Source organism: Rhinatrema bivittatum, chromosome 18 (genome assembly GCF_901001135.1).
Source record: "Rhinatrema bivittatum chromosome 18, aRhiBiv1.1, whole genome shotgun sequence".
Taxonomy (NCBI): Eukaryota; Metazoa; Chordata; class Amphibia; order Gymnophiona; family Rhinatrematidae; genus Rhinatrema; species Rhinatrema bivittatum.
The window spans coordinates 60035530-60059113 of NC_042632.1; the positions used below are offsets into that span (position 1 = coordinate 60035530).

At 43.9% G+C, this 23584-nt stretch overlaps 1 protein-coding gene across 1 annotated transcript in view; it reads right to left on the minus strand.

Moving 5' to 3' along the window:
• CPLX2 (complexin 2) overlaps window positions 1-22358 on the minus strand; it is a 108426-nt gene extending 86068 nt beyond the window's left edge. Inside the window, exon 1 of the mRNA XM_029583910.1 lies at window positions 22277-22358. The gene's annotated coding sequence lies outside the window, so the exon portion shown is untranslated. The remainder of the gene's footprint in view (window positions 1-22276) is intronic.
• Between the last annotated feature and the right edge of the window lie 1226 nt (window positions 22359-23584).

A 23584-nucleotide genomic window follows, 5' to 3' on the forward strand; every position in this document is an offset into this window, starting at 1 on the left:
AGGGAAGGAAGGGGTTATCAGTGGAGTGCCTCCAGGGTCAGCCCAAGGGAAGGAAGGGGTTATCAGTGGAGTGCCTCCAGGGTCAGTCCAAGGGAAGGAAGGGGTGATCAGTGGAGTGCCTCCAGGGTCAGTCCAAGGGAAGGAAGGGGTTATCAGTGGAGTGCCTCCAGGGTCAGCCCAAGGGAAGGAAGGGGTTATCAGTGGAGTGCCTCCAGGGTCAGTCCTGGAGTTCTGGTCAGTATTTTCATAAATGATATTGCAGAGAAGTCAGAAGGAAATATTTTTCTTTTTGTAGATGACAGCATGGACATTCCCAGTGGAGAGAAAGAGGAGGAGTGCCTAAGAATTTGGCAACTGAGATTTATTGCAAAAAAAAGTACAGTCATGCATTTAGGATGCAGAAACCTATGAGAGCAGGACATGATGGGGAGAGATCTCATGGTGATCATATCAGATGATATCGATGTGGCAGAGTGTGACGAGGCAGTCCTCAGAGCCACAGGGAGAGGTATAATCAGTAGTAGAAAGGAGGTGTCGATGCCTTTGTAAAGGTGATTGGTAATATGTCACCGGCAGGATGCTGCCAGTTCTGAAGGGAGTACTTCCATAAGGATTAAGCAAACAGGGTACAGGTAGTGCAAAACCTGCACTATAAGCCTTAAGGACCTAAATACATATGCCTATCGTAGGAAAGAAGAGGCAGAAGGAGATAAGATAGAGATGTTTAAACATCTCAAGGTATAAATAATGCATAAGCAGCAAACTTTTTTAATGGAAAGGAAGTTTTAGAACAAGTGTTTATGGTTTGTGGCTTAAAAGTGATAAACTCAGAAGTCCAACATAACGAAATATTTCTTCACCAATGCACGGAACATCCCCTGAATGGAGGATAATAAAATAAATGATATGTAGTAGCCCCTGAGGCAGCTCCTGCGTGAGCGAAACTCGGCCAGAGTCGGGCACATTCCAATAAAGAATCCCCTTTCACACTGATCACTACCGTTTGTCCTACTTTCCAGCATTATTGATCGGCTTCCGCTTTGCTTTTTGGGAGGTGGAGGTTAGACAGTTCTGGTCACTGCATCTCAAAAAGGAAATAGCTGCACTCAGATAATAGAAGGACCAGGGGGCACTCCATGAAGTTAGCAAGTAGCACATTTAAAACAAATTGAAGAAAATTCTTTTTCACTCAGTGCATAGTTAAGCTCTGGAATTCATTGCCAGAGGATGTGGTTACAGCAGTTAGTGTAACTGGGTTTAAAAAAAGGTTTAGATAAGTTCCTAAAGGTTAAATTCATAAACTATTGCAGTAATTAATAAGCATTAGTAGCTTGAGATTTATTTAATGTTTGGGTACCTGCCAGGTCCTTGAGGCCTGGATTGGCCTCTGTTGGAGACAGGATGCTGGGCTTGATGGACCCTTGTTCTGACCCCGGGTGGCATATCTTATGTTCTTATGACACATACAAGACTCCTAGCAGTGGGAAAGCAATGTTAGCACTGGAGTTGAAGAGGAGGGTTTTTGCCATCATATTCCACGTTTCTATGTAAAGGCAGAAGGAGGAGGTAGGAAAGGAGATTGTACAAATAATGGAGCCTGGACCTGAGGGACAGAGGCGATAAATGTCCTTCATTTTCAGGATGGAAGGGCAGACCTCCTTCCTACTGTTCCTTTCTGTGAACTGTTCTTAGGGGCTCAGCTCCGCACGGAGTCTGTACCTCTTTGTTCAGGTGCAGATATAGCTCTGTGTGGGAGGACGTGTGCTATTGAAAATTCATTTGAGTATTTATTCATTTTTCTGCCTGGTTTGAGTGGTGGGAGTAAATCACTTATCTCTGCCTGGCTAATATGATATTTCCCCATTACAGGCATGGGTTTCAGCTGTGCCACACTGGAGCTCTGTTAATGAACCCTGGGGTAAAGTGAAAGCTAGGTCAGCTTCACTGCAAGCGATTTCAGTGCAGCACGACTCCCGTTACAGAGGACGGAAACCTGGCTAAAATCACAGTGAAGTCACGCACGCAGTCTGAACCTTCAACCTTGCCCTTTCGGCTGAGATTTGCTACCTATGGGGGGATACTGCCCCACTGGCGACTTAATCAGAACAATTAAAGCTCCTGGAACGAAACAGATTCAATGCATAGAACTGTTCTAGAAGTTGCTTCTCTAAGTGGTGCTTAGTTTTTCAATTCTAGATTAACAAAACTCTTGTGTGAGACCCCAGCTTGCACAGGGCGGGCACGGAGAGGACTCACGGCCAGAAGAAGAGCTGTGTGCAAGGCTGTAAGGTTTGCTTAGGGTTCCCTAACGCCCTTCCCTCGGGGGCAGGCCTGTCCGTTTTTAAAGGGAGCCGGGCCCGGACAGGGACTGAATGAATCGGAGGTGGAGAGCACAGGGCAGCCTAAAAGCTAAGCAGCAGCCCTGGCTGTGGCCCAGGACCTCCGAGGAAGGATTTGAAAGCCTGGGCTCAGCTGGATGAAGTGGCAGTCTGACTCCTGGGGGGCGGAGGCGTGCCTAGGGCGCAGATGGACATTTTAAATCTGTGGGACTGGTTTCCCAGCAAAACTGCCCAAAGCCAGAGCAGATCAAAGCCTTTTGTTTGGGTAAAATTCTGAAAGGAAGTAGGGACAGAGTTTGAACATTGCTCCTTCTAACTTCTGGATATGTTTGTTTCATGTCTTCTACATTTTATGAATTGTTTTTAATGTCTTTGTTTTATCTTTTTGGAATATTGTTTGTTTCCTGTTATCCACTTAGATTGGTCAGGACTATGATAGGCAGAGTATAAGATATGTTAAATATATTAAAAAGTTGGCTGAGAGGGGTAAGTGAGTGATGCCCTTAACCCTGGCTGTTTGTCGTCATATCGGTCAAGCATCAGCTCTAGCCCTGCCATATTCAGAGGATGCCAAGGAGCCGTGTGTGGCCAGCGGGAAAACTGTTTATGTCCTGTAGGACACTGGTGCTTTCCTCACATAAACAGTGAAATATATGTCTGTAATTTCTGTAAAGTGTCTCAGCTTCCATCCTACAGCAACTCTGGTGACCGGGTAATGAGTGGTGCTCTAGAGCAGCCCCACATGCCTTCCTCAGCAGGCAGGACAGGATTTACCATTAGACAGGCACGCCTGCTCCACGGGGACAGGGTCAGGGACACCTGCTCCACGGGGACAGGGTCAGGGACATCTTCTCCAAAGGAGAAAGCAATGAGCCCATTCCTTCAACAATGACCCCCATCTCCTCCTGGACAGGTTCCCATTTCAGTAGGGGTACACGCCCCTCCCAGATTAAAATTCAGATGGAACCCCAGCAACAGCAGAGCAGGGGTGTGAGTGTGAGTGTGGGGGCTCCACCCACTCTGCTTTCTTTTTCCAACGGGAAACCCATACTGGATGAGAACGTGGAACCTGTGATCATGCAGGGGGCTCACAGACCCTGTGCTCACTTACCTTCCACAACAGAGGCCTGGGGGGGGGTCTGTCCCCCATTGAAATTCAGATCCGTATAGGAGCGGCTGGATTAACGTTTTGTTTCTCTCTCTGGACTCACTCACTTTGTGCCACCACTGTTGCTCTGTCCTAGCGGCCAACACTAGGAATAGCTGAAGTACATGGGGGAGAGGGGGAGTGAGCTCTGGGACCCTCGTGAAGGTGGTGTAAATCTGTCAGCAGGGGAAGCATCTCTTCATATGCTCTCATGGCGAAAGCAGGCAGAAAAGGAGACCTCACATAAGCAGTGACTTCTACTCTTCTCCTGTACAAGGTAACGAAGCAATCATAGACAGTAACGTAGATCTGAGGCACTGCTGGAACTGGGTCTCAGGAGCCTTGTGATCACAGTATCTTGAATATGAGGCTTTTTTTGGGTTACTTTAGCCATAAGAACTTTTCAAAAATTGGAAAAAGGGTCCATTTGAAGAAATTAGGAAAAAGCATAAGCTGTGGGAAGTTGGATATAGAATATTGATAAGGCAGGCAAAAGTGAGAATCTGAAAAATCACTGGCTATAGAGGAAAAAACTCATAATAAAACCTATCTGAAGCAGAAAACCTGCAAGGGAGTCGGTTGGACCGTTAAAAAGGGGTTAAAAAGGCTCTTAGGGAAGATAAAGCCATAGCAGAAAGACCAAATAAATTCTTTCCTTTGGTGTTCACTGAAAAGGATGTTAGGAAGATACCCGCACTGGAAATGGTATTTAATGGGGATGATTTGGAAGAACTGAAACAAATCACCGTGAACCTGGAAGATGTAATAGGACAGATTGACAAACTAAAGAATAGCAAATTCCCTGCACCAGATGGTTACACCCCGGAGTTCTGAAAGAATTAGAAAATGAAATTGCAGTTCTATTACTAGTGATTTGTAACCTGAAGATTGGAGGTTGACCAGTATAACACCAATCTAAAGGGCTCCAGGAGTGATCTGGCAAACTTTAACAGGTGAGTTTCACGCCATCCCCGGAAAATGAGTACAAAACCCCGGAATGAGTACAAAACCCTCATGCACAACTACAGAAACAACATCCTTCGCACAAAGAGAGATTTTTATGCCCACAAAATTCACAATTTTTCCTTTGATCCCAAAGCGCTGTTCACATATGTCTCAGAGCTCACAAAACCCACCTCACCAACCATCCCAGATGATCAAGCACAATCAAGATGCACAGAACTTGCTCAATTTTTTGAAAACAAAATTCTCAATCTAATGGCCCCTCTGGCAACCAGTAACACAGTACCTCCTTCTATCATCACTCCTTCACGCAACCAGAACATAAACCTAGATTCATTCGAACCTATCTCCTCACTTGAAATCGAAATGACTCTCAAAAAGATGAAACCCTCCACTCACCCGACAGATTCCATCCCTTCTAAACTCCTACTCACCATTCCGAACATCATAGCGAAGCCCTTAGCAGAGATAATTAATAGCTCGCTAACCCAAGGCCTAGTACCAGACATCCTGAAACTAGCCACCCTCAAACCTCTCCTCAAAAAACCCAACTTGGACCCTACAGACCCAGCTAATTTTCGTCCCATAGCTAACCTTCCATTTGTAGCCAAACTTATGGAGAGGATAGTCAACAAACAGTTATCTGAATACCTAGAAGAGCATAAAATACTCACAACAGCCCAATTCGGATTCCGCAAATCCCTTAGTACGGAATCCCTCCTAACCTCTATAACTGACAGAGTCCTCGTAGGTCTGGAGAAAAAGACCCCATACCTCCTGATTCTCCTCGACCTATCAGCTGCGTTTGATACCGTAAAACACTCTATCCTGATCGACCGGCTCTCAGACATAGGCATCTCAGGATCAGCCCTGGATTGGTTCAGATCCTTCCTACACAATAGGACTTTCAAGGTCAGAATCAGCAACAAGGATTCCCTCCCTGTCAAATCCTCTTTCGGAGTTCCCCAAGGATCCTCTCTCTCCCCCACCCTCTTTAACATCTATCTTCTCCCCCTATGTCATCTACTCTCAAGTCTTAAGGTCACACACTTCATATACGCAGACGATGTTCAGATTCTGCTGCCAATCACTGACTCCATCTCCGGCACCATCAACTTCTGGAACAATTGTCTACAGTCCATAAACTCACTCCTATCTAGCCTTAACCTAGTACTTAATACGTCAAAAACAGAACTTTTGCTTATCACTCCAGATGAGAACCTTCAGCCTACCAACAACCTAACCTCACCACCAACGATCAATTCCACTCAAGTAAGAGACCTTGGGGTCACCTTAGACAAAAGGCTGAACCTCAAAGAATTTGTCAAGAACACAACGAAAGAATGCTATTATAAACTACATATTCTGAAAAAAGCTGAAACCTCTCCTGCATTTTCAGGACTTCAGAACAGTCCTCCAAACAATACTATTTTCCAAAATCGATTACTGCAACTCTCTGCTTATAGACCTTCCAACCATTACCACAATACCTCTACAAATGTTGCAGAACTCCGCCGCAAGGATTCTTACTAACACCAGCAGAAGTGAACACATAACACCCATACTAAAACACTTACACTGGCTCCCCATCAGATCCAGAATCATTTTCAAAGTGCTAACTATAACACACAAGAACATCCATTCACAAACGTCGCTAGATCTAAGCCTTCCACTTCGCCTACACGAGTCTTCAAGACCAATCAGAAACAGATACTTAGGCACCTTACACGTACCTTCAGCCAAGTCCTCACTCAAGAAACGTGCATTTTCGACTGCCAGCCCCCTTCATTGGAATGCCCTCCCCACGGACATTCGCCTCGAAACGTGTACTCGAACATTCAAAAAGAAACTCAAGACCTGGCTCTTTACAAAAGCCTACACTTAAAGGTCTAGCTCAGAACCACGTCCCAGAACTTGAATCATTCTCGCTTTTATAATCATATCAAACAACTCCTAATTTTTATCCTTGGTCTCACAATTCCCAAATCATTAAATATTTGAGCATGCTACACCAATACCTCTTAATCCAGATGGTAACCTCAGTTTTTGAAGTCTTCACTCCTATAGAAATAACCGCCAGTTCTTATTTACTTAACCCTATTCTGTAGACGTAAACTTTTCATGAAGACTGTAATCTGTAAGCACCTGTATTTATTATAAGAATTTGTATTTACTATTTATATTTATTATTTAGCTATTAACATTGTTCTGTTACCACTCGGTACTATTTCTCTCCTTTACCTCAAACTCTAAGTTCCTACTAAGTTAGCCATGTTATTTATACCCAATCGTTGGATGTAATTGTATATTTGTTTAATTGTTCAATCTGTTTGATGTAATTTTCTGTTCCTTGTTCTGTGTAAACCGAAGTGGTATGCACTAGTGCATGAACTCCGGTATATAAAAGCCTTTAAATAAATAAATAAATAAATAAATAAATAAATAAATCATAGAAACTATTCTAAAGAACAAAAATCACAGAACATATAGAAAGACATGATTTAAAGAAATACAGCCAGCATGGACTTACACAAGGAAAATAGTCTCACCAATCTGCTACTTTAAAAAAAAAAAAAAAGATTAGTAAACGCTGAGTCAGTGGATTTAGTGTATTTGGATTTTCAGAAGGTGTTTGACAAAGTCCCTCATGAGAGGCTTCTAAGAAAACTAAAAAGTCATGGGATAGGAGGCGATGTCCTTTCGTGGATTACAAACTGGTTAAAAGACAGGAAACAGAGAGTAGGATTAAATGGTCAATTTTCTCAGTGGAAAAGAGTAAACAGTGGAGTGCCTCAGGGATCTGTACTTGGACTGGTGCTTTTCAATAATATTTATAAATGATCTGGAAAGGAATATGCTGAGACCACACCTAGAGTACTGGGTGCAATTCTGATCAATGCATCTGAAAAAAAGATATAGTTGCACTGAAGAAAGTGCAGAGAAGGGCGACCAAAATGATAAAGGGGATGGAACAGCTTCCCTATGAGAAAAGGCTAAAGAGGTTAGGGCTGTTCAGCTTGGAGAAGAAGATGTGATAGAGGTCTACAAAATCATGAGTGGAGTAAACCAGATAAATGTGAATCAATTATTTACTCTTTCAAAAAATACAAATATCAGGGGATACTCCATGAAGTTAACATGTAGCATATTTAAAACTATTAATTAAGCTCAGGAATTCATTACCAGAGGATACGGTAAAGGCAGTCAGCATAGGTGGTTCAAAAAGGTTTGGACAGATTCCTCAAGGAGAAGTCCATAAGCTGTTATTAACCAGGAAGACTTGTGTAAAGCCTCTACTTAACTGTGAACATTAGCAGCATGGGATCTATCTACTGTTTGGGATCCTGCCAGGCATTTGTGGCTTGGATTGGTGGATGCTGAGCTAGATGGACCCTCGGACAGACCCAGTATGGCAATTCTCATGTTCTTTTATCATTAATGGGAGGCCTCATATACCCAAGGTAACAGCTTTGGCTGATGAGAGGCTGAATTTCTGCAGTGACAGAAGTGGCCTCAGAGGTGCTGTCTGTATGGGTCTTTGTGGTAGTAATGGGGATGAGCATTACATTCGTCTGCGACTCTGCCCTCTCATGCACTGTTTGTATACATGTTTCCCTGTAAATGCTCTCTCCAAGTACTCATATAACATACGTTTAATCTAAGTAGGGACTTTGACTTTTAGTTCAATGTTGATCAATAATTACTACTTAAGTTGAAAATGAAAGACCACGTCCTTTCACCTGTTATCACTGATATATTTCACTGAGCTTGTTGCGATCCCCCCTGCTGCTGCGCTACAGGGGGTCTCTTACCTTCCTCCAGAGGCCGCCTTGAAGCCAGGGCCTCGCCTGTGTTCCATCCGGGACTTGCTCCAGGGCCTGAGAGGCCTAGCTGTGCCTGTGGCTCGCATGCCTCTGTGTTTGGACTTCCTGCTTCCGGCCACGCCCGTTTCCCTAGGGGCTGGCCCGCAGCTCTCTACCCTAGTTATAGGACCAGCGGTGGGCGGTCCTGGCAAGCTCCTCCCAGGGAGTTGCCTTCTACCTCCAGTATTTAAGGACTGTCTGTTCATTTGCACCGGGGCCTGCAGACTGTGCATTACAGTTGTCTGTAACCTTGCCGGTCCAGGTCCTCCATGTTTCCTGATGTCTGCCTTGACCTTTGTCCTCGTCTGGTTCCTGAGCCTTCTGTCCTGTTGGGCCCTGGAGTGGCCAAACAGGAGGGATTCGTCCCACGGGCTCTTGAGCTTCTGCCAGCCGAGGGGGCTTCGGATGTGAGTATCCCAGCATCGGAGTTCCTGCTCGCCTGGACCTTTCCTGTGTCTCGCTTCAGCCCTTGTCCTGATGTCTCCGTCTTGCTTCTGCCCATTCTGATGTCTTCTGTTTAAGGACTCTGTCTGCCCTCGCCTCTGTCCGGCCTGCTGCCCATTGCCGTTCCCTGCGGCAGGTCTGAAAGGGCCGGGAACAGTCGGAGGACCGTTCATTAGTCAACTTCCCCGTGTTGGCTACCATGGGCATGCAGGTCCGGCTGAGGGTCGGACTCCCTGCTTCTGTTCCTGCCTGCCTGACTCACCATGCCTGCTCAGCTCACCTCCCACGGTGTGGCTTCGGGCTCCTCCTGGGGTCCTGCCGTGGCCCAAGGGCTCACCACCCGCCCGAGACGACCGCGCCCGCGCGCGCTCGTAACAGAGCTATTAGCTTGAAATATATTTCTTCCTCTGCTCATACATCAGTAATCTTATGCATACATATTGCCTGCCCCCAAATTATAATTAGCTAAATCCATGCATTCATCCATCAGCTGTAAGATAAAGAGCCTGCAGGAAGACAGTCAGACAGACAGACAGAAGTGAGACGGGAGTCAGGAAGGTATCCTGAACCCCACAGTACTGGAGACTTTTCCATCCCAGTCCCAGGACTGAAACTTAAATGCCTGCTGTGTGCAGATTATCTGCTCATTTTATCCCCTACTCCTAAAAATCTACAAGGGAACCTACACCTGCTAGACACCCACTGCAAATTAACCCTACAGGTGAAAGTGGAAAAGACATAAATTATGATTTTCCAGAAAAGGCCAAAACATCTCCAACACAAATTCAAATTCTGCCAAAAAAAACTATGCAGTTGAGCATCCCCTCGAATATACATACCTTGCCCTGACTTTAAGTGCATCTGATAGCTTCAAGAAAGCTCTAAGAGCTCTGGGAATTCTCCAGATTTGGCTCAGGGACTCTGGAATTCTGAAGGAATTACTGGGTTTCTGGGCCAATCCCAGGAAATTCTGGATGCAGCAGAGGATTGCCTGCACAGGCCCCAGAAAAGAACATCATCTGGGTCTATGCAGGCAGATAGGAGGAGGAGCATTGGGGGCACGGGCAGCAGTAAGAAGGAAGAACAGCCCTATCAGGCCATATGGCTAAAATAAGATGCAGAGGAAGAGGAGGAGGAGTCCTATCTGCTGTGCAGGCCTGAAGCAGGAAGCTGCTGCAGCTGGTGGGTTTGGGGCAGGAAAGAAAGTGTGTGTGTATGAGAGAGAGTATGTGTGTGTGTGTGTGTGTGTGAGGGAGTGTGAGCATGTGAGTGAGAGTGTGTGTGTGCGCGCATGTGTGAGAGAGAGTTTGAGACTAAATATGCATTGTATGCATGAGAGATGAGAAAGTTTGCTGCCCATGCCCCCTCCCCTGCTAATTGACAAAAATCTCAGGGTGACGACATCAAAAGTTCCCAGGTTGCCTATATGTAATAAGGAAATCCCTGGCCATATTGCAACCCCACCAATGAAACCACTGTTAAAATTATTAGATAGCATCAGTCAGCCAATCCCATTATATGGGAGTGAGATCTGGGGTCTACCATGTACACAGAATGGGACAGAACTCATTTTTATTGTAAATACTGATTTGTTCTATGCTGCTTTGATTTATTTTTAGAAAGGCAGTATAACCAATAATTAAACTAAAGCCTTAGAAACCCTGCACTCCCCTCCATATCCACAGAAACTCCCCTAAATAAAAGGTGTAAGGCAGAACCAGGACACTTCCTCTTTCTATAGAACACTTCCTCTTTCTAGGCACCATGCAAAAAAGTGTCACTACAGTAACACAAATTACCTCCATTACCAGGCACAAAAATGTGAAACACACACCCATGTAGCAAACCTCCCATACCAAAATGGTACTAACTCCCTGGACTCACTCAGCAAAAACCCTACTTAAGAAAAGGCAGAACTGCAAATACAGGAACAAGCTGAACTACATACCAGGTGAGAAAGTTTTAGGGGCCACAGAGACATGAGTTATAGATGTGAAAGCTGCTGTGCCCAGAATCTGCAATCATTAATTCCCAGGGATGGAGGAAATTCATTTTTCTTGTAGAGCAGCAAAAGAAGAGAGGTATTTTGCCCAAGTATCCTTACTACATAAGAACATCTCATTTCCTGAACTCTGGAAAGGAGAAAGTACAAAAAGAGAGAGAGTCAGGATGCATTTTACAGAACTGAGAAAAGCTCTCCCCTACCAGTTTATGCTTTCAAATGCAAAGAGTGCATGTTAGACCCGCCTTAAAAGTCCAGGACCAGGCATTTTGCCTGGCCCACCTTAAGTCAACCTACAAGGGAATCCTGGCTGCAGGTCATTTCCCCTGGGGAGAGGGTTAAGAAGGCAGGTTACAGAGAGGAGAAGAGACCCCAGATGAGACCAGGAGAAAGCCTGAACTTTGCTAAATGACTTATGTGAGTAAAACTGCTGCAGTTCTCTTTCCAGCACTGCTGAGATAAGCAGCCTTGTGCTTTGTTAATTTGTGATTGTACATAATAAAAAGCTGCAAAAGGATGGGCAGAGTCCAGACTGAATCTGTCCTCTGGCAAGCTAGACACCACTTATGGTGTCACACTGATCTTTATCTGGGTCAGGTGGGTTTGTGCTGGGACAGGTCGAGTGCAGTAGAGAGGAGTCATTATAGGCACTGGGACACATGGAACATTGATTGGTTAAGAGCCAGACAATGAGTCACTGGGTGATAATGGGCTTTCTATACCCTAGTACTATCTGCTAAATTGAATACCAGGGCTCAAATTACCTCTTGGTAAGCCAGAGGTGATCAACTCAGAGAAACTGAAACAGCACAAGGTCCAAGTCTGTCCATTTTCTCATCCTTATGCAACAATGCAGACCTCACCCAATCTTCTGTTTCCCAGAATTCTCTGCTGCACCCAATTAATGTAAAAATATAGAATTTATCAGTGCTGCTTCTACTGCACCTCTTAAGGGACTGGAAATAGAACTGCAATATACCACACATTTTCAATTCAGGGAGTCACTGAGGGCAATCAAAGGATACTGATCACACCTAAACTTTCCAATGGGTTTGCATTGCACTAGATTGGACGTTTGCTAGTTAAACTTTAAAAATACTAATAATTTTTACTTGGAAGTTTCCAGACAGGGACAGTAAAGGGTTCTGTGAATTCCAAACTCTGTTTAGGTCTGGGAAACTCTCTCCTCAGATATATATGAGGTTGTCTGTATATATGCACGCTGAAGTGTACCAATATCCTGGGTATTGGAATCTATGGTTACATCCATTTCTATAGCATCCAGAGGGGCTCACAGGTTAGCAGATGTGAGAGGGAAGCACTCATTCCTTGGCTATGAAACTGCCCTGGACCCCATTGGGGCAGGTGGCAGAGAAGCAGCCAAAAGCTACATCTGAAGATACTGCCAGCCAGCTGCAAGCATGCAGCATAACAAGGTGCTCTTCAGTGAGGGGCCAGAAACAGCCTTGCCCCCTCCCATTCTACGAGTCATGGCCATGCCCTGAAAGCAGGAGCCAGCAGGCTGCTTAGACATGGCAGCCAGGCCCTGAGAATTGCTGTACTGTCCACCCTTTCCTGATGGATCTGCTGAGTGCTTTCTGCAAGATCACCTGAACCAGGGCAAACCGCCAGGGTATTATGAGTCGTCCATGCTGCCCATGGGCCTGGTCCACTAGCTGAGAGGGGAGTACAGGTAGGGCAGTGATTAAGGCTGAATATCCTTTCACTGTTAGCCCTGGTCTGCCCTCAGTCTTACAAGACGACGACTGAACCACCACAGCAACCCGGGAGATCAATTTAAAGTAAGATTTCATCTTATCTCTGGTAGAACAATTGTAAGTTCTCTAGTTATTGACTTTTGGGTGTAAAATAGCAACTGAGAGAGGTGTTGGCATCCAGTCCATAGAAATAGAGTCTGGAGCTTCAACCATGTCTGAACTCCTAGCGTGACATCTTGTGCAGGAAGAGTTAATTTCACCTCTGTCAGGAATAAGAACATAAGAAATTGCCATGCTGGGTCAGACCAAGGGTCCATCAAGACCAGCATCCTGTTTCCAACAGAGGCCAAACCAGGCCACAAGAACCTGGCAGGTACCCAAACACTAAGAAGATCCCATGTTACTGATGCAATTAATAGCAGTGGTTATTCCCTAAGTAAACTTGATTAATAGCAGTTAATGGACTTCTCCTCCAAGAACTTATCCAAACCTTTTTTGAACCCAGGTACACTAACTGCACTAACCACATCCTCTGGCAACAAATTCCAGTTGAGTTAGGGTCATATTAGCCTTGTTTTGAAGGAGCCGTACTGGCCTCCAGTGCAATTTCAACTTGAGTTTGGAGCTTTTTCTCTTGTCTTTAGATGTCTGCAAACAGGGACTCCATCAGTCTTACTGTGTCCCAGAATGGAAACTTCCCTCATCTCTGCAAGCTATTCAGGCTGCTCCCTCTCTGTGCAGGCTGAGTAACACGACTGCTTTCCTCCACATCTCTTTTGTTTGGAATTCTGTGCCTTGGAAGACATTAGTTATCTGTCTTTTAGGAAAACACTGAAGAATTCTCAGCACTCTATAGTACCAAATTTAAAATCCTGGTGCTGGCCTACAATTCCCTGAAGGGATGTGCATCAGCCTACCTTAGCATGTGCCTCACCACTTACACTCTCTTCCACCCACTATGGTCATTACCTCAAGCACAGCTAGTGGTGGCAGTCTCAGAGGACATTCACCTCACCAGTACCAGGAAAAGAACCTTTTTGGGGTCAGTCCCAACCCTGTGGATCTCTCTACCATCCAACAATATTCTACCTCCAAATCTCCTTTTTGAAGAACTGGCTCTTTGATGCAGCACATGATCCTCAGCCTTAATCAACTCATGACTCCCCTGCTCTCATCTACCTTAGCAGACTGGTCCTCATCCAACTGACTATAGTCTGCATGCCACTAAGTTTTGTATATTGTGCCGATAATTCCCTGTTATAATCTAGGAAGAGAGAAAACTTTTGAGTTCAGGTTATGCACATGCTCCACCTGTTTCAAAAGCACCAGTTCTCTGCCTAATGTTGATCACCAGCCCTTTTAAAAATTTTTATGCTGTGTGAGATCCAGCAGCTCTATTAGATGGCGCCTACGGCAATGTAGCAACCTCATTATCAAGAGAACCAAATTCTGCTGTTCCGTACCTCAGCTTCTCATTCCCTCTGATTTCAAATGAATTTTTAATCTCCCTTCCTGCACCAGGCACTCCCCACCCTCTGCTTCCTTGACCAACCAAGACTGTAAACAACGTGAGGTCTGAAAGGTTGGTGGATCTGGGGGTGTATATGTGGGGGAGGGGGAGAGTTGCTGTACAATGCAGAACTACCAGTGTAAAACCCAACAATGCAAGCACACGTGCAGCCTTTACAGATCAGGCAACCATCTTCTGTACTGTCAAATCTTAGCTTCTTCAGTCATGCTAGGTACATGACTGCAACAGACCTGCTGTCCAGGCACAGTATGGGTCTGCACCATGGACCAAGCCCTATATGGATGGACAACCTGCTTGGCTGCTTTGTGCATTACACATTCACTCCAAGCACTTACAATGAGCCCCCTTTTTCTGTTGGCGGAAAGCAGAAGGAAGAGATTCTCTTTCTTTTAGTAATAATAATAAAAGCAAACCTCTTGAGAAACAGACACAAAAGTGTCAGTAAGAAATGCACAGATCGTTTCTTCCAGAATGCCTGGGCTAATAGTGCCGCTGCGTCTTGGAAGGTAAAGAACCGTTCAGGCAGCAGCGGGAGCCTGGCAGTAATGACCGTAAATTCTGCAGCTGCAGGTGATTGATCGCGTACTAAGTGGGTGCCTTGAAGCCTGAATCCATTAAAGCTTCTTTCTGCACTCAGATCCTCGACAGTTGTGGGTTCCGTTTTGGTTTAATGTTTGCCAAAATTGTTTTCTCCCTCTCTTTCATTCCAAGATCAATTAACCAATAACAACCAAGATTTTATTACAGAATCGCAAAGTGTGAAAAGCTAAGATAGACCCCAGAAAAACCATTAAACATAAGCCAAATGAACAATGGTGAGCTCCCCCTGCACCATTCCCTACAGTGCTTCCTGCTGGGAGAGGCTGGGACTGCAGGAGCTGTGTCCCCCATACCCTGTGCTCCTGTACCGTTCCCTACAGCACCTCCTGCTGGGAGAGGCTGGGACTGCAGGAGCTGTGTCCCCCATACCCTGTGCTCCTGTACCATTCCCTACAGCACCTCCTGTTGGGAGAGGCTGGGACTGCAGGAGCTGTGACCCCCATACCCTGTGCTCCTGTAACATTCCCTACAGCGCCTCCTGCTGGGAGAGGCTGGGACTGCAGGAGCTGTGACCCCCATACCCTTTGCTCCTGTAACATTCCCTACAGCGCCTCCTGCTGGGAGAGGCTGGGACTGCAGGAGCTGTGTACTTCCTCTTGTATAAGTTAGTAAGAGAAGCATAAAGTGTTAATTTAATCCCTATGAGAGAGAAAATAGTTATGATTTATAGTTATTAGAGTGCAGCTTTGTGCTTGAACTGACTGCAAAATTTCCTGTGCTCAGGTAGGCTTCATTCCTGTGTGAAAGTAAGAACAGACAAGATGGTAAAGTAGGTTTTAAAAGGCAAATGAGGGATGGAGCGAGAGAGAAAATGAACAACAGACTTCATTGCTATAAGGTCAGCTTGTAGCTTGCTTTGAAAATAAGGTAATGGACACAGCACTGCTTAATAAAGTACAGGATTTTGGGCTGTTATATAGCCCTCAGCCCATGGACCCCTCTTCACCGCTCCTCCCCCCCCCCCCCCCCCCCCCAACACACACTTCTCCTCCCTTCTCCTGACTGGAGGCCTGCAAACTTCAAGGTCACATTCACTGCAGAGAAATAGCAAGTAGAAAATGGAGAGAAAGCTAAATTAAAAGTATAGGAGGGCCACTTAAAGCCAGCTAGCAGATAAGGAGTTAAATCTTGAGCTTGGCTAACAGCTCTGCTTATAACAGACTTGCTTAGAGCCCAGATTCAGTTTATGGTAAAACATCTTTACCTGCACATCTGTTTTATAGATTTTAGGGTTACAGGTACACATTGTTATTGGGTTTACAGTAGTGTTTTGCTTGCTGTCTGAGATAATAGTTATCTGATTTCCTTTTATTGACACTACTGCAAATTTTTTTATTATTTTGGGGTATCCTACAGATAAAGTCAAAGGCTGGTGGTTACATGTGAGAGAGAATTTCTGTACAATATGGCAATTAGAGGTTGTGAGTAAAAGACAAGAAACCCACCATTTTCAGAGTGGTCCTGAGACACACGCAGTAATTTTTTTTTTTTACCTTATCAGTAGTTGGCAATACTTGAGCAGAGTTAAGAAACAAAGAAAACTGTTCAGAGCATGCACCAGCAAAAGACATAATACATGGAAGCATTATAGGATTGGCAAACTTCTGCTGAGAGCTGAACAGAGAGACAAGTCTGTGCAATCACCTTGAGTACCCAGTACCGGAATAATCCTCCCCTCTATATTGTTTGTTTATTTGTCTCAGGTGTTCTCATAAGCACCTGTTTTGCTGTATATATTAGACAGACAATATAGCTTTTAATAATTTCACAAAAGCTGTAGTCAGGTTTCATGATTTTCTTAGTGTGTTTGCATGATCCAGGCTGCAAGGCAAATACCTCATTCCTACCACCCACTATATGCACCTCCTGCTAGGAGAGTCTGGGAGCTGAGATTCATCAATATGTACAAGCTACATTTGTTTGTAAATTCATATACTACTCAAAGTTTCTTCAAAGAGATTTTCAAAGCTACATATGAGTAGCCCACAGGTGCTTGTTAAGAATAATCATGTTCCAGAAATGTTCCGGAGTAAAACGTTGACAGGGCATAAACAACAGTTTGTCCTCTTGTGTTTTCTTCCAAGGCCACTATCTTATCTTTTTCATCCTCGCCTTGTGTAGTGCACTCTCTGCTTTTGGCAGGCAAGATTGGATTATATTCTTCCCACTTTGCTTCTGCTGGTTGTCTGGGTGTATTCCTCATTCTCTGAGAGCAGGCACAGTACTTAGTAGGTTGCTTAATTGATGCATCTTTCTTCTGGGGGATGTAGGAAGGTTTTGTAGATCCTGCAACATCTCCATGTAAACGAAAGGGATGAAGAAAACGCCACCAAATGCTGCACATGGTCCCTTTAGATCTCTTGCTCGCTCTCCATTGCATGCTTCTGTGCCTTTTCTTCCCTGTTTAATGAGAAGTTCCTATGAAGAAATGTTTATCTATTTATGTATTAGGATTTATTACCTGCTGCCTTTCTGAACTATTGTTCACCCAAAGCAGGGGTAGAATGGATTAAGTCCTTGAGGTGCTACAATTAGATAAAGTGAGTAGTGGTACAAGATAGCTAATGTAAACGATGATGCAACAGCATGACAAATACATCAACATTTACCTGTGTGAGGCATCTGAACAGAGGAGGATATGCCTAATTAGGGAGCGATAAAGGGGATTGGCCCGCTGAGTGCCCTGGAGTTATTGGTTTAACCCTTTAAAAGCCTGACAGACGAGCAGATCCCTGAATTGCAGGTAGACCTGTATCTGACAAAGCTCCAGAATGAGGAGACTGAAATTAAGCCTTTGCTGGGTGTCGGACCTTTTCACATCTTGTATCAAAGGTGTGAAAAGATGCTTCTTGAGAGGATTTTCATGTCCTTGCCATAACTGGTCCTGCTGGGTCTCTGGACCTTTTCTTCTTAGGGACTCGAAGGTTAAGGTGAGGACTTTGAATCGAGCTGCACAGGGGACCAGTCACTGGTGAAGTTTGTGTAGAATGAGTGAGATGTGATCCTGTCTTGTGAAGCTCTCGGGCATTCGAGCTGTTGAGTTCAGAATAAGTTAGAGATGGTGTAAGCCTTTTGAAGCCAGTCCATTATAAATGCATTACAGTGGTCTAGCATGAGGTTATCACAGCATGGACCTAGCAATCTGATTTGTCATTTCAATAGAAAGAGACAGTTCTTTCAGGTGATGCATGTGGAAGCAGCAGCTTTTAACATCTCGCCTAGATCTGGGCTCACATAGTTGGTGTCAAGTCCAGCAAAATCCCCAAGCTTCTGATTTGTGATTTTAAGGGACTTCATAATTCCCAAATGGGAATGTAATTTTTGGGACCTGCTTGCTTATATTTTGAACCCAGAGAATTTCAGCTTTGAACAGGTTTAGTTGTAGTTTATTATTTTTTTATTATTAGGATGATTTTTTTTATGTCCAACATAATGCATAACCAAGCAAAATAAAAAGGAAATATACATGTTCCAATTACCAATACTTTAAATGAAATCTTAAAAAGAAAAAAGGAAAGGAATGGACAATGATGAAAGGTCAAGCACAAAACATCATATGAGCTCAATGTGGAGTTTTTAAGGCAGAGGACTCGGCCAATGAGAAACCCAAATTCTTCTTTGCATCAATAAATGCTGTTAACTGAGGAGACTCAAAGAATATATATTTGCTAGACTGAAATTTAATAATGCATTTACTGGGATATTTCAGGAAAAATAATTTCCAAGCTGTATATGGTAGGGCAGATCTCTAAAAAAAAACTTCTGCATCACTTCTGAGTGCTCCTAGCTACATCTGGAAACATTCCGGACTCCAAGAGAGAGACACAATAGTAAAAGGCCCTATCTGAGTCCAAAGCAAGGGATAGCAGCAAAGTGGCTTTTGAGTTCAACTCTTCTTCAGGTTTAGTTAAAAATTCTGTTAAATTAAAAAAAATCAATATCATGTCCTGAAGCAGAATTTTGTCTCAGCAGATCCTCTCTTCTAGACTGGGGAACATAATAAATCCTGGAAACAGGAGGAATATTCTACAATTTTAAACATCCTTTGAGAAATGTTTTAAACAGATCAATAAGCATGGCAGATAAAAGTTTAGGAAAATTCACAAGTCGAAGACTGCAACGTCTGGCAAAGTTCTCAAGAATTCAATTTTCATAGACATTTTCATGTTATTGTTAACCACGGAACTTATCAAAAAACTTTTTATTCCCCATAATTATTTTCTATCTTCTCCAAATGTGTTTTAACCACTTTGAGGTCTGCCTCCTGCTGAGTCACGGAAACCGTAGCAGAATCTATTTTCATGGCAATCTGTGAAATTTGCATTGAAAGAGATTGCCCCATAGCTGCGAATGCTTCCCATAAAGATTCCATATTGAATTGTTTGGGGCGAGGCAAAGAGAAACCCTCAGGGAAGACAGAACCTTGATCTTTGACAGCACGAAATGAAACTTTGAGATCCTTGGCAGGAATCAGAACTTCTTGATGAAGAAGGCCAGCTCCCAACTCCGCACAGACACCTATTCCCCATCGGGCCAACATCTGGAGGCTTCGAGGGCGTCAGATGTAAGACCGAAACCTTCGGTTCACTCCTTCCAACTGCACCAGCTTTGAGGACATCATCAGACCTCATCTGAGCAGCCACTGCCCCGGATGTAGTCTCTCCTATCGGTTGCTGTGGCGGAGCCCGGGATAACTGAAGGGACACTGCCCTGACAGAACTGTTGGCAGCTCACCGACTTTTAAATCCTGTGCCTCCAACTTGATGGTAAAATGGTCAATCGGACCTGGAGACGGAGGGGCAGACCTGAGTGCGTCCTTTACATTTCACCTTAGGTAATAGCAATGAGGAGCCGAGTTGGAGGGAACTTTTAGCATGCTGCCATCTTGGAGCCTGGGCCCCAATTTATTAATTCTTGACCATTTTTGAATAGCTATGAAACAGATGGATCATTTCCTCATAGTCTCAATTTGTTTGAGTCCATAGGTAGAAGAAGCCAAATAATATTGTCTATGCAGATGTAGAATTTTAGATCCAAAGACCTTATCAATTGAGCCAGTGGTTTGAGGTATATGTTGAACAGCATAGGGAGAGCATGGAGCTCTGGATCCAAGGGGATGGTGAGGAGCCTGAAAATTGTACTGATTGTAGCTTGTCAGATAAATAGAATTTGAACCAGGTTAGTACTTTGCCACTTATACCAGCCTCTATTAGCTGTGAGATCAAAATACTATGATCCACAGTGTCACATGCCACTGAGAAATCTAGTAGCACCAGAATCGAGCCTATGCTTCTATCATGATTCCTCTGGGGATCAAGGGTTGTCTCTGATCCGTGTCCAGGTCTGAATCCAGGCTGACACAGATCTAGCCAGTTAATATCTTTACGTATGGTGGGGGTAAGCAAGAGAAAGCAGCATGCGACAAATGGATGATTACATAAATACATGTTGGACTGATCACTTAGTAAAGACTGCATCAAAAAAGTGAGCTAATGTCACAAGAATTGCAAATATGTCACAATGCAAAATGTAGATGCCAGTTATGTACGAGGCTGAGGCATGGAATAACTCCCGTGCTACCATGAATGTAATGAAAGAAGATGGAAGAATAGAAAGCTGCCACTGCTGAATGCATTTCATGGAGCTCATGCTGGTAGAGAAACGTGTCATCGAGTTCATCATCAGGAAATGAAACGAAGGCATGGCGATAACGAGAGAGAGGATGTCGCTGAACGGCATCGGCACAGGAGGTTTTCTGTGCTGTCCGAAGCCGGTGTATAAGAGGGGTGTGCACGGGCATTGTTTTCCTTCCATTTCAGTTTCTGTATCATTTTTTGTTTTGTTTTGTTTGCTGCTTCATTTCTTTTCATTTAAAATGAAAACAATTGAAATAAATATTTAAAAATGAAAAAAGTAAAATAAAGGAAATAAAAACAGGAAAAGGAAAACCTCAGGCTTTGCCGGATGGGAAAAAACCACACCCACACCTCCGCCCAGCCCTGAACCCCTCTTACTGTATTTTTCTCTCTCTTCATGCAGCGGGGCAACTCCTTTCTCACGTGACAAAGGAGAGCATAAGCTTAGCCTGTTGGTCAGCTCCTGTTTGGAAAATGGTGCCGACAGGACAGGAGTGAGTGGACATTGCTACTTCCCCTAGAAACCTCCCAGCTGTAAGTAATACTGGGAGATCAGGGGGGCTGCAGTGGCATTTGGACACGCGTTTGACACGCTAGCTTTACCCCTTACTGAATAAGGGGTAAAGCTAGCGCGTCGAAAATGCGCGTCCAACCCCCCCAAGACTAATAGTGCCCACAACATTGTTATTTGTAAACCGGTACGATAAGACCTGTCTTGAGCATCGGTATATTAAAAGAACCTAAATAAATAAAATAAATAACATGCAAATGCATGTTGATGGCCCTATTAGTTATTCCCGCATGATGCAATAAGTAAAATGTGCAGCCAAGCCGCACATTTTACTTTAAGAAATTAGCGCCTACCCAAAGGTAGGCGTTAATTTCTGTCGGTGCCGGGGAAGCGCACAAGACGCTAGCCTGTGTGAATACTGCAAAACCCACTTTTGCAAAGTTTTTCTGCAAAAGGGATTTTTGCACCACAAAACGCCTTGCTGTTAGAATTTTTGCATGCTTCCTACAGGGGAGGAGAGAGATGGAGGATATGATAGAGACAATCAAATACTGAAAAGGTATCAATAATGCACAGGAAGTAAACCTGTTGAGCAGAAAGAAAGACATAGAATAGTGGAGACAGACAGACAAGAAATGAATTGCAGAAAAGTTTTACAAAGAAGGTCATTTTCTCTCCAAAAATAAAGTTTAAAAAATGTGCTAAAGGAATTCAACGTATAATCCTTGTCTGTGTGAGAGATCTAACGTATCCTGGGGAATAATTTTCCGACAATCCACATTGGGACTTCTGACCCATGGACTTTGCACCATTTGTTAAAGAGAAAGTCTGGGTCCAGTATTGAAAAATAAACATTTAAGTTAAGCAGATAAGACTTATCCAGTTCATGAAAATGGGATATTCAGCAACACAGCTATGTGTAAGTTAAATCTGGCTAAGTCAAAGAGCTCTATGGCAGGACCAACCTATCCAATTCACTTAACTGATTAAGGCTGAACGTACGTGAGTGCTATGGAACAATGCACACACTTCCAGACACAGGGAAGAAAAGTAATTTTCAGGTGGCCAATTTATGCATATAAATCACTCTTTGTGGCATAAATGTCTTTGAAAATTATATTCCTGATAAGTATATGATCAACCGACTAGACAGCTGGGATCTAACATCCCATCAATAGCTAATCAGATATTTATTTATAAATAGCTTAACAACCATAATCACCAGCCAGATTATTAATAAATCAATCACTCCACAAGGGTGCCAGGTAGAAAGCTATAAAACCGATTAACCAGTGAACCTTCTCCAACCCAACTGAGCCATTATGGTACCTTTTCATCTGACGGAGCACGAGCTTATTGGTGACATGCAGCTGTGAATCTTCTGGCATTAGTGCTGCTCATTCAGACCTGAACAAAACAGCATCCTTATCATATTTGCAGCTTTAGCCTGGGACCTGCTCCAACACCTCGTGGACAATATCCAGTGAAAATTACAAAGCAGAAAACCATTAGCGGGACTTACTGTTTTGTGCTTCTTCTTGGTGTCCTGTCTGCCAGTGATTTAATAAAGTATCTTACTAGGGTTGAGCGTGCCGTACAGAAACCCTATAAAAAACAGCAATGGGGTAAAAGTGTAAGATACAAGAAATCCGACATGGCTTCATCTTTCTATTCCAGTCCCTACATAGCCAGGACTGATTTGGGGGGGAATTGGATGCGATGAGTGCTATTAGCTACACGGTGGTTTGGATGCACTAATCCCCATATTGCAACAGGGGTTATGGACCCACTCCAAAACATGCATCCAATTGCGTGTTAAGCCGTGTGTTGACTGCAGCACATGGTATTGCATCGGCCCCTAAGTGCACTTAACAGGCATACATGGCTTTTGAAAATTGCTATGATAGGATGTTACATTTACATGTGTAACTCCTTTGAAAATTCACCTGTACAGGTATTGTTGCTTCACTTGATCTAACCCTTCCTCGGGAAAGCCCTCTCGAGAATGCAAGGAAAATTAGGGATGTAAATGGCTTTTGTAATTACCCTCTGCATGTTTTTAACATTTGCAAAATGGGGTAGTTGGGTTGCTCCCGCTTGCTCGGGCCTATCTGGTTTAGGGCAGTTACTTAGATGATTACAAAACTTGTTAGTAAGACACTAGAGGGAGGTGGAAGATTAAGTTTGGGAGGTAAAACAGACATCCTATAAGCTGTGGCAGCTGGGAAGGGATCTGCTGCTTGCACGGTGCACAGGAATAGCTGGGCAGAATGAGTCTCTTCCTGCCATTATGTGCTATATTACTAGGTTAGTTTCTATAATACCATGAATGGGATTCAGCAGCTTGTTTTAAATGTTAAAAAGTAGAAAAAAAATACACCCTGGTAGTTCACCAAAAATCAAAATTTGTCATAAGAAAAGCAACCAAATATTGTGTAGAGATAACACCTGTAGAAGGTTCATGAATATTTAAAGCTAGAAAACATTGGCCCGAGATGGGAGTTGTATGAAACATTAAACATTCATTAACTCTATCAGGATATCATCTTTACCCAACTAGCACGCTGGTTTTCTTCTAACAAGCTGTAAATTTGAAATACAGTTTTGAATTCACACCGTGACCCACCTGTATATTATCCAGAACTCATTGCTGGCTCCTGACTCACTCTTACACTAGAACGGTTGCAGCTTGCACGGCTGGACTCATGGCTCGTGGCTCTCTGACACATGAAACCGCTAGCCCTGAGACCATTCATCATCTGCTTGGACCACTAGCTTCTTCTTGCTCCTTTGAGTCTCTACTGGGGTTAATGCACAACTAATGCCAGGT